This window comes from Penaeus vannamei, chromosome 5 (genome assembly GCF_042767895.1).
Source record: "Penaeus vannamei isolate JL-2024 chromosome 5, ASM4276789v1, whole genome shotgun sequence".
Classification (NCBI taxonomy): Eukaryota; Metazoa; Arthropoda; class Malacostraca; order Decapoda; family Penaeidae; genus Penaeus; species Penaeus vannamei.
In genome coordinates this window covers 27341379-27357507 of record NC_091553.1, presented here as the reverse complement: position 1 = coordinate 27357507, position 16129 = coordinate 27341379, and the positions used below count along the sequence as shown (strand labels likewise).

At 39.8% G+C, this 16129-nt stretch overlaps 1 protein-coding gene across 1 annotated transcript in view; it reads right to left on the bottom strand.

Annotated features, from left to right (window-relative positions):
• The window catches only part of LOC113826608 (protogenin), a gene marked incomplete at its 3' end in the record, with an annotated part of 144988 nt that overhangs the window by 128388 nt on the left and 471 nt on the right, over window positions 1-16129 (bottom strand).

Sequence of the window (16129 nt, the reverse complement as noted above, 5' to 3'; positions counted from 1 at the left end):
GGCGTCTGTAAGGAATACAATAACGAATGAAGAAAGCGGGGAGGAAACAAAAACAATAATCATAACGAAAACAACAGGGACTAAATACACTGATGGTAACAATAACAAAAAAGTCGAAATCTCTCTCTACAAACAGTGCCTGCCAACGTCACTGCCCAATGACCTCATCCCATCCTGCTGACAACACCTATCACCGCAACATCCTGACCGCAAGCCTTTATGCGCATGTTTTTCCTTACATTATCCTTCACAGTGTTTATAGCAAAAATAAAGTAAGATTCTCCTCCACTCGTCCACATTCTGGGCATCCATCCACATGTTCCACAGAAGTGTCTCATCCACACCATGTTAAGAGTCCCGCTTCCACTTTCTTGAGCATTATTCTGCTGAACATATATCCTTTTCATCGTCTGCTCAAACGTCCATGTTTCCTCCGTGAATAATATCAACGTCACATCAATGCAAAGTATTCTACCTTTCCCACTCCCACCTTACTGTTTTACATATGCACGGATCCCATTGCAATACATTCAATTGCATAAAGTCCATTCTTGCCTACTCTGCACTACAGCCGCCATCTTCCCGTGTCAGAGGTTCATTCTGATTCATCACTTTGATGTCTACCCATTTATATGTATAAATAAATAAATAAATATATATATATACATATATATTTCGGAGAAGCTTCAAAGAAGATTTAATACTCTTAAATGGATCATAAAGCCAGCAACAGGGTTTACTTATAGGAAATTTACATCATTAAGAACTAAAAGCAGTCAAGTGAAAGAAAATAAAAAACGGTACGACGCACACCAAAATAAATATCACCAACACTTAACATCAGCATAAATACTGATCAAATAAAAACAAATTTTCACTCCAGAAAAAACAAGCAAAACGCAAACCTTCACCCAAACAGGAATTCAAACAAAGCGCCAAATCAAAGCGATTCCTCTCTACAGAACAAACAAGTCAAGAAAAACACGACAAACTCCATCCGAACATGAACTCAAGGAACACGCCAAATAAGAGAGCAATTCTTCCCTAAAACAAGAACAAAATATGAGAGGAAAACAAAACACAAACAAAAACGTGACAAAAAAAGCACGGAAACAAGACACGATCAACTTCAACCTCCATCCGACCATGCACTCAGGAAATACGCCAGATAGAAAAAAAATCGCCATTAAAACTAGAGTAAAACGGAAAAACATAATAAAGATCTAAAACATAAGAAACAAAACACGTAAACAGATACGATCAACTTCAAACCTCCATCCGAACATAAAAAAGAACAATTCTTCCCTAAAACAAGAGCAAAGGAGAAAAAAAAGCATACGAAAAAAAAAAAAAAATCACACAATCCACAATCAACTTCCAACTCTCAAAACCCGCACCATAACAAAGCATTCAAACACGCCCACATAGTAACGCATATGGCGGGGGTGGTGGTGGTGGTGGGGGGGGGGTCGTCCCTTCAAGGTGCGCATTCTTCTGACAAAAGCAAATCACGACCAGATGCAGCAGTCGTTTTTTTTCGTCTTCTTTTTTCTTAACACATGACGCATCAACCGAACCATCAAAATGTCACCTATGCCAACGCAATGTGTCACGCATGCTACTATAAACTCAATTACCTTTGCCAACACTTAAGAGTTATATGGGAATTGCTCTGCAGGTTAAAGTGCCATCACTGTACTGACATTTTTTCCCACTTTGTGTAGATATAAAGAAATTAACGAAATGAAAATAGGTATACACATAGTATGTATATTGTCTATGTGTGCGTATCCCTCTCTCTCTTATCTTCATCTGTCTTTTCCTCTTCTCTCTCCCTCTATCTCGCTTTAATACACTCACTCACACACACACACACAAATACATGCACATGTGTTAGTACATACATACGCCCTACCTTAGTGGACCATCTTGCTAACAGAGTGACCTCCCTCTGGAGTCACATAGGCAGCGAGGTAGTGAAACGGCACACTGACCTCGTCAACATACGGGGTTATGTGCACCGAGACCACATTTTAAATCTACCAAAATGCAGGGTCCTATACTTCGAGCCGCTACAATTTCCTGCCATGCTGCACAGTGTAAAGATAGTGTTACCGGCCTACATGTTACCCACTATGTTTTGAAGGATACCAACCAATATTTGATAATTCTGTTGATCGCTACGAAACTATCATGGTCGATTCCTTTTGTAAAAATGCTAAGATATCACGGGTTTTCGAACAGATTCCTCTACGTAAGGAAAGCATTTGTTAACACTCTAGCCTTTGTAAACAAAAGTTATGCGAGCAAAAAAATCTGTGGCTTTTTTATGTGACAGAAATAACATTAGAAATTCCGTGTCGTTATTTGCACGGAAACATCAAGATTCATTTTAAAAAATCGAAATAATCTACGCATATGAATTTCAATCCGCCTTATTATAAAGTTGAACACTTACATACAACATTACTTATATTTATCAAACGCGGCGTCTCCTTCAACGGCATCATTTACTAAATGGGACTAAGCTAATTATTACGCTACGCAATATCTTGGCTCTTATTATGTACTTTATTCACTGCAATTATATAATAATGAGGTTGACACATAACACGTTTATATTCATACATTCTTCACCGCTCTACTCTTAAACATCAGTGTTTATATCTGCGTAACTCCAGGGAACAGCTAACGTGTCTTTCGGGCCAAGGCATTCTTGTACACAGACCGAATGAACTCACACAAAAATAAAATAATAATAATAATAAAACATTAAAAATAAAAAAGACAGATAAACAACACACAAGCGATAGCGTAAGTCTAACATAGCAGAGTACGAGAGAAGAAAAGACGAAAAAGAAAGAGAAAAGAAAAAACACACGCTAAAATTACCCAACGACAAGGTGTTGCGGAGTCATGATTTACACGTGACTATCGACGTCTTGTCACGTGCCTGACCCACACAGCGCGCACAACAAACACGAGAAAAAAAATACTCCCAAGTAATAATGGCGGCTGACCACGTGCTGCGCGGGCCTCAAACACGCTCACGCACGATACTACAAAGCAGCTGCCTGGGCTTAAAATAAACCTTTCCTAAAATACAATGTGCGTGAGCGAGGATGTTTGTGTGAATGCGTTCTTTGATGTGTTAATGGTAAGTGCGATTTTTTTTCTCTCTTTTTTTTTACAGCGCTTTTTCTTGCTTTCTCGGTCTGGCTTGTGCTTTTGCTCTCACTCTCTTTTTTGCCGCCTTCTCTCACTCTCACTCTCATTCTCTTTCATGTGACAATAGAAAATAATGCATATTTCCATTGCATATTTACAGCTTTTCTAACAACTTGTTGCTCTACGTCTATACTAATGCCACGGACGCCACAATCTGACATCATAAATATGTGAACGTGTGGTAGAAATATCGTGAATATTCGAAGGGAACGAGAGCGCATAAATATAATAGCGTTACACCAGTAATATCGAAATGTCAAGTATCATTTTCCCTTTCTATTTTCGACGCCGATGTCAATATAACGCATCCGTCGTGATTAAAAAGCGGTGCAGATCAAGTGTCCACAAAAACAGTAGCGAAGGCGGCAACGAATAACGGTTGATTGTAAGTCTAGTTGTAATAATAACAATGTCGGCGGTGGCATCGGTAGTGACAATCGCAATAAATAAATAAATATATACATAACAATGGAAAATCATAATGTCATAGGCAGTATCTTCCACCGAATTCATTCATTAAATGATAGCAGTGATGATGATGGCGGTAATTCAGATGATGTGAATGATACCAATATTAACACTAAACTAATGACATAATAATGATACTGAGGATGATAATAATAACAATAATAATGAATAACTGTTTGTACAAACATATATCATTAGTATTGAAACAATAACACAAACATAGTAATAGTAATAATAGTAGTAGCAGTAGTACCAGTAGTAATAGCAACAATAATTATAGCAATGACAATAACAATAACAAAAATGACATAACAATGATAATATTCATAATAAAAAATAAAGATTAAACAACAAAAACAACTCTTATCATTATTATTAAAACAATGATGATGATGATAAGGACAATAATAACATAAAAATAACAATGACATAATAACAATGACAGTAATAGTAACAATAATATTAATAGTAATAATAAAAATAATAATGATAATACAACAACAATATTAATATAACAATAAGAATATAACAAAATCATGATTCTCAAAATAACAATAAGAACAGTAATAATGACAATACCAATGACTGCAATAATGTTGATACTACTACTACTAATAATAATAAGTAAATAAAACAATAAAAATAATAACAATGAAAATAAATAACAACAACGAAAATAACAACAAGAACAATAACAACACAGATTAATGATGATCATGATGATAATAATAAAATCAATAAAAATAATATTCAGAGGAGTCTAATCATAATACCAACAGCAATAATAGTAACAATAATAAGAACGTAAATAATGATAATGAAAATATCAAAAACATTAACACTTATAATGATGGTGATATTAATAATAAAGGTAATAATAATAATAATAATAATAATAATAATAACAGCAATGATAAACATGGCAGTTTCATAACAATTTTCTTTGTTATCCACTAAGAAAATAACAATACTACTAGTAATAATGTATATAATAATATTTGAAAATGACACTGAAATTATTTATGTCAATAATATTTTTTATATCCTGTATCATGTCTTCAGTAATATAGCTTAGTGTCTCAATTAAAAACACACAAACACACACACATATACATATCATATATAAATACATTATGAATACATGCAAGTGTTAAATATATATATATATATATATATATATATATATATATACATATATATATATATGTATGTATGTATATATATACATATATATATATATGTGTATGTATGTATGTATATATATACATACATACAAATATATATAGATAGATAGATAGATAAATATAAATTATAAAAATGTGTAATATATATATATATATATATATATATATATATATATATAAATATATAATGTATATATATACATATGAATGTGTAAATATATATATATATATATATAATTATGAATACTGTGTAAATATAAATATAATATATATATATATATACACATCTATATATCTATATCTATCTATCCATCTATATATACATTTATATTTATAAATATATATATATACCTATATCCATTTATATACAAATATCGACAGACACACACACACATATGCATATATGTATACATATGTATAGGTATATGTATGTGTGCATATGTATTATATATATATATACATGTATGTTTGTGTATGTATACAAAAACACACACATAAATATTTATATCAATGGCCATTCCTCTATTCATACTTGTTCAACATCATTGTTATCAATACCATATTGTTACTATAATTATCATAACAGTTATCCTTATTACTATCAGCATAATTACTACTACTGCAGCTGTAATAAGTGACAAAAATACAAATAAATCTTTCAAAATTCATCACTATTATCATCTTTTAAACAACAGTCATTACCATGAATGAATAAAAAGTTCACAAACACAAAAAAATCTTATTATATTCACCAATACCTTTTTCAAGATCACTGCATTATCATACCTGTTTCTGTCACTTTCATCATTAATATCAGTCCAGAAAGATATAATTTCCTTCCACCCAATTATATTGATATCATAAATATAAAAAAATCATAGCCAAAATGCCACTAGTAATCTTATGAGTAATAAAAAAAACAGACAATAACAAACATGCATCAATAACAAATAATAATAGACAGCAATAATAATAATAACAATAATTGTGATAACAATCATTATCATAATAACCAATAATTACAGCATCGAAATAAAATAAATATGATAATAACAACAATAATAACAATAACTGTAATAATAATAACAATCATTATCATAATTACAATTACAAAACCAAGAATGACAACAGGAATAAAATTATCACAACAATAATAATAACGATAATAATAATAATAATAATAACAATAACAATAATAATACAAATAAAAATGATAACAGAAGCAATAAAATAAAATAAAAGATTTATGAAAAAAAACAATATTAATAACAACAATACTAATATAATAACTAGCAATAAATACCATCAATAACAATATAAAAATAACACCGATAATGATAACCCCAAATACAATAACATGTGATTTAGATAATTATGACTAATGAAAATGATGACACCATCTATACTAATAATAAAATGTAATATCAGCAATATTCAGAACTAACATCATTATCATCAAACCTATTATCATAATTGCTATTGTCATCATCATTGTAATATTAAAAAAAACTAGAAGTGAAACAGATGTACTTCTGTTATTTCAAAGGTACTAATAATAGTAATAGTCATAGTAAAACTAATAATAGTAGTAACAGTGGTGGTGGTGGCAAGTAGTAGTGGTAGTAATAGTAGTTTAGAAGTAATATTAATAGTAGCTATAGTAGTTTAGAAGTCGTAATAATAATAGTAGTAATAATTAATAGTAAAAATTTTAGTAGTAGCTAATGATAACAATAATAATAATAATAATAATAATAACAATAATAACAACAATCACCATAATAATAGCTAATAACAAAAATAACTTGTTATTATAATTATATTCATAAATCATAATATCAATAATAAGAACAATGACAGTAATAGTAATCAGAATAATAAAAGTAATAACAGTAACAGATAGTAGTAGAAGCAGTAGTAATAATAGCAGTAGTGGTAGTAATAGTAACTGTAGAAGTAGTAGTAGCAATAATGTAATAAAAAATAACAGTAACAAAAATAATAACAATAACATAAGAGTACCAACAAAATAAAATGGCAAATAACAGTAATAATACTGATAACAGAATGATAAAAAAATGTTACAAATAGCAATGATACTGAAAACCAACTAGTGATAATACAAAGAAAAATAGGTTAGTCATAAAAGGAATGGCAGCAATATAAGAGCAGAGGTAGTTCTTAAATTATATACATATATATATATATATAATAAAAATCTATTTTAAAAAGGCGATGTTACAAAATAAGAATGATAAATAATAAAAAAAATATATATTTCTATTAGTAGTGTGAGTATCAAAAGCTTCATTACCATTATTGTCACAATAATAATAATAATAAATCAATAATAAAATCAGTGACAATAAGGGTCTTGTAATTTTAGCAACTGTGATAAGAACAACAATAATAATGACAATAGTAATGATTACAATGATAATGATGATGGTAATAACAATAATAAAAATATGATAATAATGGAATTCAGTTACCCTTGGAATCAACACCACAAAGTAGATCACAGTATGTTACTATCACTCCTCACTTTACTACTTTTATAACACAGCTATCATATCACCATAACATATATCTCAATTTCAGTTTTGTAAACAAGGAATGTTCACAATTAATATCTTCATTGTTTTCCTTCAATACCATGAAGATGAAATGACATTAATGGGCAAAGTCTGATTTTTAAAAACAATTACTTTAACCCTTAACAACCAAGACTTCAAACAGAAATTAAATATCTCAACATCTATCACTTTTATCTTGATATTGATAAAAATATAGTATAAAAATACCACTACAAACAAAATAATAATATGGCTTAAATAAATGATAATAAAAATAATAAAAGAATAATGAAAATATGAAAAAATATTAATGATAACAATCACAATAAAAAAGAGAATCCCCAGATAATACAATTAATTATATTTGCAACAGTAGTTTCAGTAGGAACAGTTACATTGGCAATGACAATGCCAGTAGCAATATTAACTGTTATGGCAAAAGAAAAAGTAGCACAAGCAGAAATAAAAGCAGTTGTAGTACTATCAACTGCATCAGTAACATTATAATAGGACTAATAATAGGAACACTATCATTATTACCAACAGTAATAGTAGTAGTAATTGTAGTAGTACCACTAATATTACTATTATATAGTAAGAGCAGTAGTAGTAGCAGTAGCAGCAACAGTAGCAGTAGTAACAGCAGTAATAACTAGCAGTAGCAGCAGCAGCAGCAGCAGCAGCAGCAGCAGCAGTAGTAGTAGTAGCAGTAGTAGTAATAGTAGTAGTAGTAGTAGCAGTAGTAGTAGTAGCAGTAGTAGTAGTAGCAGTAGTAGTAGTAGCAGTAGTAGCAGTAGTAGTAGCAGACGTAGAAGCAATAGTAGTAGAACTGTACTAGTAGTAGTGGTTGTTGCAGCAGTAATAATAGTAGTAGTAAAAAAGTAATAACAGTAGTTGAACCAACAGCAGCAATAGTAGTAGTAGCAGTGGTAGCAGCAGTAGCAGTAATAGTAGTAGTAGATCCAGAAGTAGAAGTAAAAGTAATAGGAGAGATGCAGTTATAATTGTAGCTGCAGCAACACCAGTCTAATAAAGAAAATATCTAAAAAATGTAAAAAAGGGAAAAAAATAAAGATAATACAAATAAAATCAAAAGAAAATCTTAAAAAATGAAAAATTATAACTAATAACAATTCACTCACAAAATTGATGCTCTTGTCACTCAGCTGTTCTATGTATAATGTCATGGCTATCACTTATATTGTTTCTAATCACTTAAACCAATAAAGTTGGACTGCAACATTTATTCCCATCAATTATGCAATGCATGCAATCAAAGCAGAGGAAGCTCTCTCTCTCTCTCTCTCCTTTCTTTATCCCTCTCTGTCTATCCCTCCCTACCTTTCTCTTTCTCTCTCTGTCTATCCCTCCCTCCCTTTATCTTTCCCTCTCTATCCCTCCCTCTCTTTATCTCTCTCTTACTCTTTATCTCTCTCTCCCCCACTCTCCCTCTCTCTCCCCCCACTCTCTCTCTCTCTCTCTCCCCCACTCTCTCTCTCTCTCTTTCCCACACACTCTCTCTCTCTTTCCCACACTCTCTCTCTCTCTTTCCCACACTCTCTCTTTCCCATTCTCTCTTTCTCTCTCTTTTTCCCATTCTCTCTCTCTCTCTCTTTCCCACTCTCTCTCTCTCTTTCCCACACTCTCTCTCTCTTTCCCACTCTCTCTCTTTCTCACTTTCCCACTCCCTCTCTCTTTCTCTCTTTCCCACTCTCTCTCTCATTCTCTCTTTCTCTCTTTCCCACTCTCTCTTTCTCTCTTTCCCACTCTCTCTCTCTCTATGTCTTTCTCTCTTCCCCTCCTCTCTCTCTCTCTCTCCCCTCCCTCTCTCTCTCTTCTCTCTTCTCCCCTCTTCCTCTCTCCGTTCTCTCTTCTCCCCTCCCTGTCTCTCTCTTTCTCCCCTCCCTCTCTCTCTCTTTCTCCCCTCCCTCTCTCTCTCTTCTCCCCTCCCCTCACCCCTCTCTCTCTTTCTCCCCCCTTCCCTCTCTCTCTCTTCTCCCCTCCCTCCCTCTCTCTCTCTCTCTCTCTTTCTCCCCTCCCTCCCTCCCTCTCTCTCTCTCTCTCTCTCCCCTCCCTCCCTTTCTCTCTCTTTCCCCTCCCTCCCTCCCATCCTCCCTCTCTCTCTCTCTCTCTCTCTCTCTCCCTCCCTCCCTCTCCCCCTATCTTCTCCCCTCCCTCCCTCCCTCTCTCTCTCTTCTCCCCTCCCTCCCTCTCTCTCTCTCTCTCTCTCTTCTCCCTCCCTCCCTCTCTCTCTCTCTTCTCCCTCCCCCCCTCTCTCTCTCTCTCCCCTCCCTCCTCTCTCCCTCTTCTCCCCTCCCTCCCTCTCTTCTCCCCTCCCTCCCTCTCTCTCTCTTCTCCCCTCCCCCCTCTCTCTCTTCTCCTTTCCTCCTCTCCCTCTCTCCCTTCTCCCCTCCCTTTCTCTCTCTCATCTACCCCCCTCTCTCTCTCTTTCCCCTCCCTCTCCCTCTCCCTCTCTCTTCTCCACTCCCCCTCTCTCCCCTCCATCTCTCTCTCTCTCTCTCTCTCTCTCTCTCTCTCTCTCTCTCTCTCTCTCTCTTCCACTCTCTCTCTCCCCCACTCTCTCTCTTTTCTTTCTTTCTTTCTTTCTTTCTCTCTCTCTCTTTCCCACTCTCCCTCTCTCTCTCTTTCCCACTCTCTCTCTCTCTCTCTCTCTCTCTCTCTCTCTCTCTTCGCTCTCCCTCTTTCTCTCCTCCCCTCCTCTCTCGCTCTCTTCTCCCTTCCTTCCCTCCCTCTCTCACTCTCTCTTCTCCCTTCCCTCCCTCCCCTCTCTCTCTCTCTTCTCCCCTCCCCCCTCTCTCTCTCTCTTCTCCCCTCCCCCCCTCTCTCTCTCTCTCTTCTCCCCTCCCTCTCTCTCTTTCTCTACCCCCTCCCTCTCTCTCTCTTCTCCCCTCCCTCCTACCTCTCTCTCTCTCTCTTTCTCCCCCCCTCTCTCTCTCTTTCTCCCCCTCCCTCCCTCTTTCTCTCTTTCTCCCCTCCCTCCCTCTCTCTCTTTCTCCCCTCCCCCCCTCTCTCTCTTTCTCCCCTCCCTCTCTACTCTTCTCCCCTCTCTCTCTCTTTCTCCTCTCTCTCCCCTCCCTCTCTCTTTCTCCCCTCCCTCTCTCTCTCTCTCTTCTCCCCTCCCTCTCTCTCTCTCTCTCTCTTCTCCCCTCCCTCTCTCTTCTCCCGTCCCTCTCTCTGTCTTCTCCCCTCCCCCCCCTCTCTCTCTTCTCCACTCCCTCTCTCTCTCTCTTCACTCCCTCCCTCTCTCTCTCTCTTCTCCCCTCCCTCTCTCTCTCTCTTCTCCCCTCCCTCCTCTCTCTCTTCTCCCCTCCCTCTCCTCTCTCTCTCTTCTCCCCTCCCCTTTCCTCTCTCTCTCCTCTCTCCTCCCTCTCTCTCTCTCTTCTCCCCTCCCCCTCTCTCTCTCTCTTCTCCCCTCCCTCTTGTCTCTTCTCCCCTCCCCTTTCCTCTCTCTCTCTTCTCCCTTCCTTCTCTCCCTCTCTCTCTTCTCCCCTCCCTCCCCTCTCTCTTCTCCCCTCCTTCTCTCTCTCTTCTCCCCTCCTCTCCCTCTCTCTCTCTCCCGCCTCCCTCTCTCTCTCTCTCTCCCCTCCCCCACTCTCTCCCTCTCCCTCTCTCTTCTCCCCCCCCCCCTCTCTCTCTCTCTCTCACTTCTCCCCCTCCTTCTCTCCCTCTCTCTTCTCCCCTCCCCCACTCTCTCTCCTTCTCCCCCCCCCCCTCTCTCTCTCTCTCCTTCTCCACTCTCTCTCTCCCTCCTTCTCCACCCACTCTCTCTCTCTCCTTCCCCCCCTCTCTCTCTCCTCCTTATCCCCTCCTTATCCTCTCTCCTCCACTCTCTCTCTCTCTCCTTCTCCCTCTCTCTCTCTCTCTCCCCTTCTTCCACTCTCCCTCTCTCCCCTTCTTCCACTCCCCCTCTCTCTCCTTCCACTCCCTCTCTCTCTCCTTCTTCCTCTCCCCCCCTCTCTCCTTCCTCTCTCCCTTTTTGCTCCTTCTTCCTCTCTCCCTCTCTCTCCTTCCTCTCTCGCTGTCCTTCTCCTTCTTCTCTCACTGTCCTTCTCCTTCTTCCTCTCTCACTCTCCTGCTCCTTCTTCATCTCTCCTTCTTCTCCTTCTTCATCTCTCTCTCTCTCTCTCTCACCCTCTACTCTCTCTCCTTCTTCTCTCTCTCTCTCCTTCTTCTCCCTCTCTCTCTCTCTCCCTCCCCCTTCTTCTTCTCCTTCTCTCCCCTCTCTCTTTATCCTTCTCCTTCTTCTCTCTCTCTGTCTCCTTCTCCTCCTCCTTCTCTCTCTCGTTCTCCTCCTCCTTCTCTCTTTCTCTCTCCTCCTCCTCCTCCTTCTCTCTCTCTCTCTCCTTCTCCTCGTCCTCTCTCTCTCTCCTTCTCTCCTCTTCTCTCTCTCTCTCTCTCCTTCTCCTCTCTCGCTCTCTCCTCCTCTCTCTCTCTCTCCTTCTCCTCTCTCTCTCTCTCTCTTCTTCTCCCCTCTCTCTCTCTCTCTCCTTCTCCTCTCTCTCCCTCTCCCTCTCCTTCTCTCTCTCTATCTTTCTCCTCTCTCTCTCTCTCCCTCTCTCCTTCTCCTATCTCTCTCTCTCTCTCTATCCTTCTCCTTCTTTCTCTCTCTCCTTCTCCGTCTCTCTCTCTATCCTTCTCCTTCTCCTTCTCTCTCTATCCTTCTCCTTCTCTCTCTCTCTCTCCTTCCCCTTCTCCTTTTTTTCTCTCTCTCCTTCCCCTTCTCCTTCTTCTCTCTCTCTCTCTCTCTCCGTCTCTTTCTCTCTCTCTCCCTCTCCCCCTCTCTCTCCTTCTCTTTTTCTATCTCTCCCTTTCTCCTTCTCTTTCTCTCTCTCTCTCCCCTTCTCCTTCTCTCCCTTTCTCTCTCTCTCTCTCCTTCCCCTTCTCTCTCTGTCCCTCTCTCCTTCTCTTTTTCTCTCTCTCCCTCTCTCCTTCTCTTTTTCTCTCTCTCCCTCTCTCTTTCTCTTTCTCTCTCTCCCCCTCTCCTTCTTCATCTCTCCTCCTTCTCTTTCTCTCTCTCTACGTCTCTCCTTCTCTTTCTCTCTCCCCCTTCTCTTTCTTCTCTCTCTCTCCGTCTCTCCTTCTCTTTCTCCCTCTCTCCTTCTCTTTCTCTCTCTCCCTCTCTTTCTCTCTCTCTCCTTCTCTTTCTCTCTCCCTCTCTCCTTTTCTTTCTCTCTCCCACCCTCACTCTCTCTCTCAATCCTTCTCCCCTCTTAATCCTACTCCCCTCTCTTTCTTTCTTCCTGTTTCTCTTTTCCCCCCTCTCATTCTCTCTTTTTCTCCTCCTGTCTCCTTCATCTCCCTCTCTATCTCTATCTCCTCTTTCTTTCTTCTCTCTCTCTCTCTCTCCTTCTCCTCCCCCCTTCTCTCTCTCTCTCACTCCTTCTCCCTCCCCCCCCCCTCTCTCTCTCTCCTTCTTCGCCCCTCCCTCTCTCTCCTTCTCCCCCCCCTCCCTCACTCTCTCTCTCCCCCCCCTCCTTCCATCGCTCTCTCTCTCCTTCCCCCTCCCTCTCTTTCTCCTTCTCCCCCCCCTCCTCTTTCCTTCTGCCCCCCCCTCTCTCTCCTTCTCCCCCCCCCCCCCTTGTCTCTCTCTCTCTCTCTTTCTCCTCCCTCTCTCTCTCTCTTTCTCCTCCCTCTCTCCTCTCCCCTCTCTCTCCTTCTCCCTCTCCTCCCTTCTCTCTCTCTCCTTCTCCTTCCCCCAATCTGTCTCCTCCCTCCCTCTCTTTCTCTCCTTCTCCCTCCCTCCCTCTCTCTCTCCCTCCCTCTCCCTTTACGTATCAAGACATGAAGTCGTATAAAATTCACCAAACTATAAGAGGATCCATCTGTACTTACATGGCGCCTCCGAGTTGCGGATCTTTGCCTTCATTTTTTTTTTCTTCGGTTTCTCTTTCCACTTAAGGTAATAACTATAGCTGTGTATTCATTTCGGGAACTGCTTCTTTACACATGCGGATTATCAATACTGTTATTATCATTATAGTTCATTTTATTACTCTTTTATGTACGCGTGCGTCGTGTAATGTGTCTGTGTGCGTGTGCGTGTGTGTGTGTGAGTGAGTGAGTGTGTGCATTTATGTGTGAGTATGAGTATGTGTGAGTATGTGTATGTGTGAGTATGTGTATGTGTGTGTGTGTGTGTGTGTGTGTGTATGTGTGTGTGTGTATGTGTGTGTCTGTGTGAGTGAGTATGTGTGTGTGTGTGTGTGTGTGTGTATGTGTGTGTGTGTATGTGTGTGTATGTGTGTGTCAATATATGTGTGGATGTGTGTGTGTGTGTGTATGCGTGTGTGTGTGTATGCGTGTGTGTGTGTGTATGTGTATGTGTGTGTATGTGTATGTGTGTGTGAGTATGTGTATGTGTGTGAGTATGTGTGTGTGTGAGTATGTGTGTGTGTGTGTGAGTATGTGTGTGTGTGTGTGAGTATGTGTGTGTGTGCGTATGTGTGTGTGCGTGAGTATGTGCGTGTGAGTATGTGTATGTGTATGTATGTATGTGCGTGTGTATGTATGTGCGTGTGTGTGTGTGTATGTGCGTGTGTGTGTATGTGCGTGTGTGTGTATGTGCGTGTGTGTATGTGCGTGTGTGTGTATGTGCGTGTGTGTGTATGTGCGTGTGTGTGTGTGTGTGTGTATGTGCGTGTGTGTATGTGCGTGTGTGTATGTGCGTGTGTGTGTGTGTGTGTGTGAGTGTGAGTGAGTGATAACCTATATAACATACGTATATGCTTGTTTACAATATGCTTGCATGCAAGTTTGTATACATTTATGTGAGTGAGTTTGTGCGCTCAGAAGTACGTGCTCCGAAAAGCATAAGCTTCCAGAACATGTCCAAGGCAGTTAGTTTCCGTGCTCCAGGATTTCGGCCTTTAAAGACCTCCAGCGGTGTTATTATTGCCAAAGAAATGCTGCCACTATCATTCAAAACTGTCGGCGAACACAGGCTTAAAGAGCGATATCCACCTACCCGCGCAGTGGAACAGCTCCGTGTACATCCACACTTCACGTCCGCGGTACTACGACATCCGCGGCGGCATATCCACGTCACTGCGCCTTTACAAGCGCTCGCGCGCGCACGCGGTGTTCGTGAATGTGCGTGTTTGTGTCCGTGTTTGCGTCTGTGCATAAGTCTGCGTATTCGTTCGTGTACAAGTCTGTGTACATATCTATGTCAATATGTATATGGAAGTTGCATGTTTGTGTATAGATCTGTTTATATGTGAATATGTGTATAAATATGTATGTATATGTACGTGTGTGTGTGTGTGTGTGTGTGTGTGTGTGTGTGTGTGTGTGTGTGTGTGTGTGTGTGTGTGTGTGTGTGTGTGTGTGTGTGTGTGCGCCCGCGCGTGTATGTGTGTGTGTGTGCGCCCGCGCGTGTATGTGTGTGTGTGTATGTGCGCGTATGTGTGCGTGCGTACGTGTGTGTGTGTGTGTGTGTGTGTGTGTGTGTGTGTGTGTGTGTGTGTGTGTGTGTGTGTGTGTGTGTGTGTGTGTGTGTGTGTGTGTGTGTGTGTGCTTGCGCACGTGTGAAAATCATCACATGGGAAAATGAGGCAAGAAAGCGAGTAAATGATTGGTTTGAGTGCGTACACTTTACTGTGTGTGTTCGCAGGTATTTAGGAGCTGGGGCCTGGGTACTGGATCTCCCTAAGTAGCACCTTTGTTTTAAGTTTCCCTTATCTTATCGGCAACTGCGACACGTCATACTACAATCTGTTAAAATAAACCATGTTCATTCATAGAGGAACTGTTTGGAGCAGCACCGGGTTACACATCAGAAGCCACAGCAAGTGGCTACGTAGTATTAGCACGACGGGCTACTTGCTATAACGCTACTGAAAATGGATCCCGCCTCCACATCTGCGCTTTCTCGTTTAAATACACTTAAAAGGCATCTGCGTACACGTCAAATTCCACGGTGATGCTCCTTTCGCCTGACCGCGTGGTTTTGCTATTCTTCCTCGTGTGTCCTTATCTACCTTGCTATCATTAATACCCCTTTATCACACTATTTGTTTACTCCACGTTAATGTCAAAAGGTTTCTTCGCCTGCTTTCCTTCTTAGCAACTACACAGTTTTTCTTGGAGAAATTTTGCACTAGCTAAATACTACTTTTCTGGCAACAGCATTCCTTGCGATATTGCAAAACCAAGGAAAAGAGGGAAAAGGGAATTTTCACATTGTGTAACATAGAAGCAACATGCGCGAATGTCCTCCTTCGAAGACACTCCTCATTACGTAACAGTTACTGAAATGAGTTACTAAAGACTGATGTATGTGCGCCTCTCAGCTGTACCATTAACCAACCCGGTCAAAATATCGTACAGCAAACACCACGGCCGTACCCAAGTTGCCGTGCCCTTGTCCACGATGACACTTCCCAGTCACTGCTATCACCATGCCACTCGCAGGCGCCCAAAACACGACTCCCCGTGATAAAACGGATGTTAACGGTGAATAATGTAAGCCTAAATGAGGACCGTGACGAAGGAATGGAAAATCATTAGCATGTCCTCTCCATAGAACCCATAGATCCAAACGCACTCCTTTCCACTCCGAGCAGTTTCAAAGTCCCTCTTGTTTTCCTTTCACTCTCTGTGGTGGGACAACGGAACGGCCTTCATGCCAAACAAAATGCACATCTAGCATTT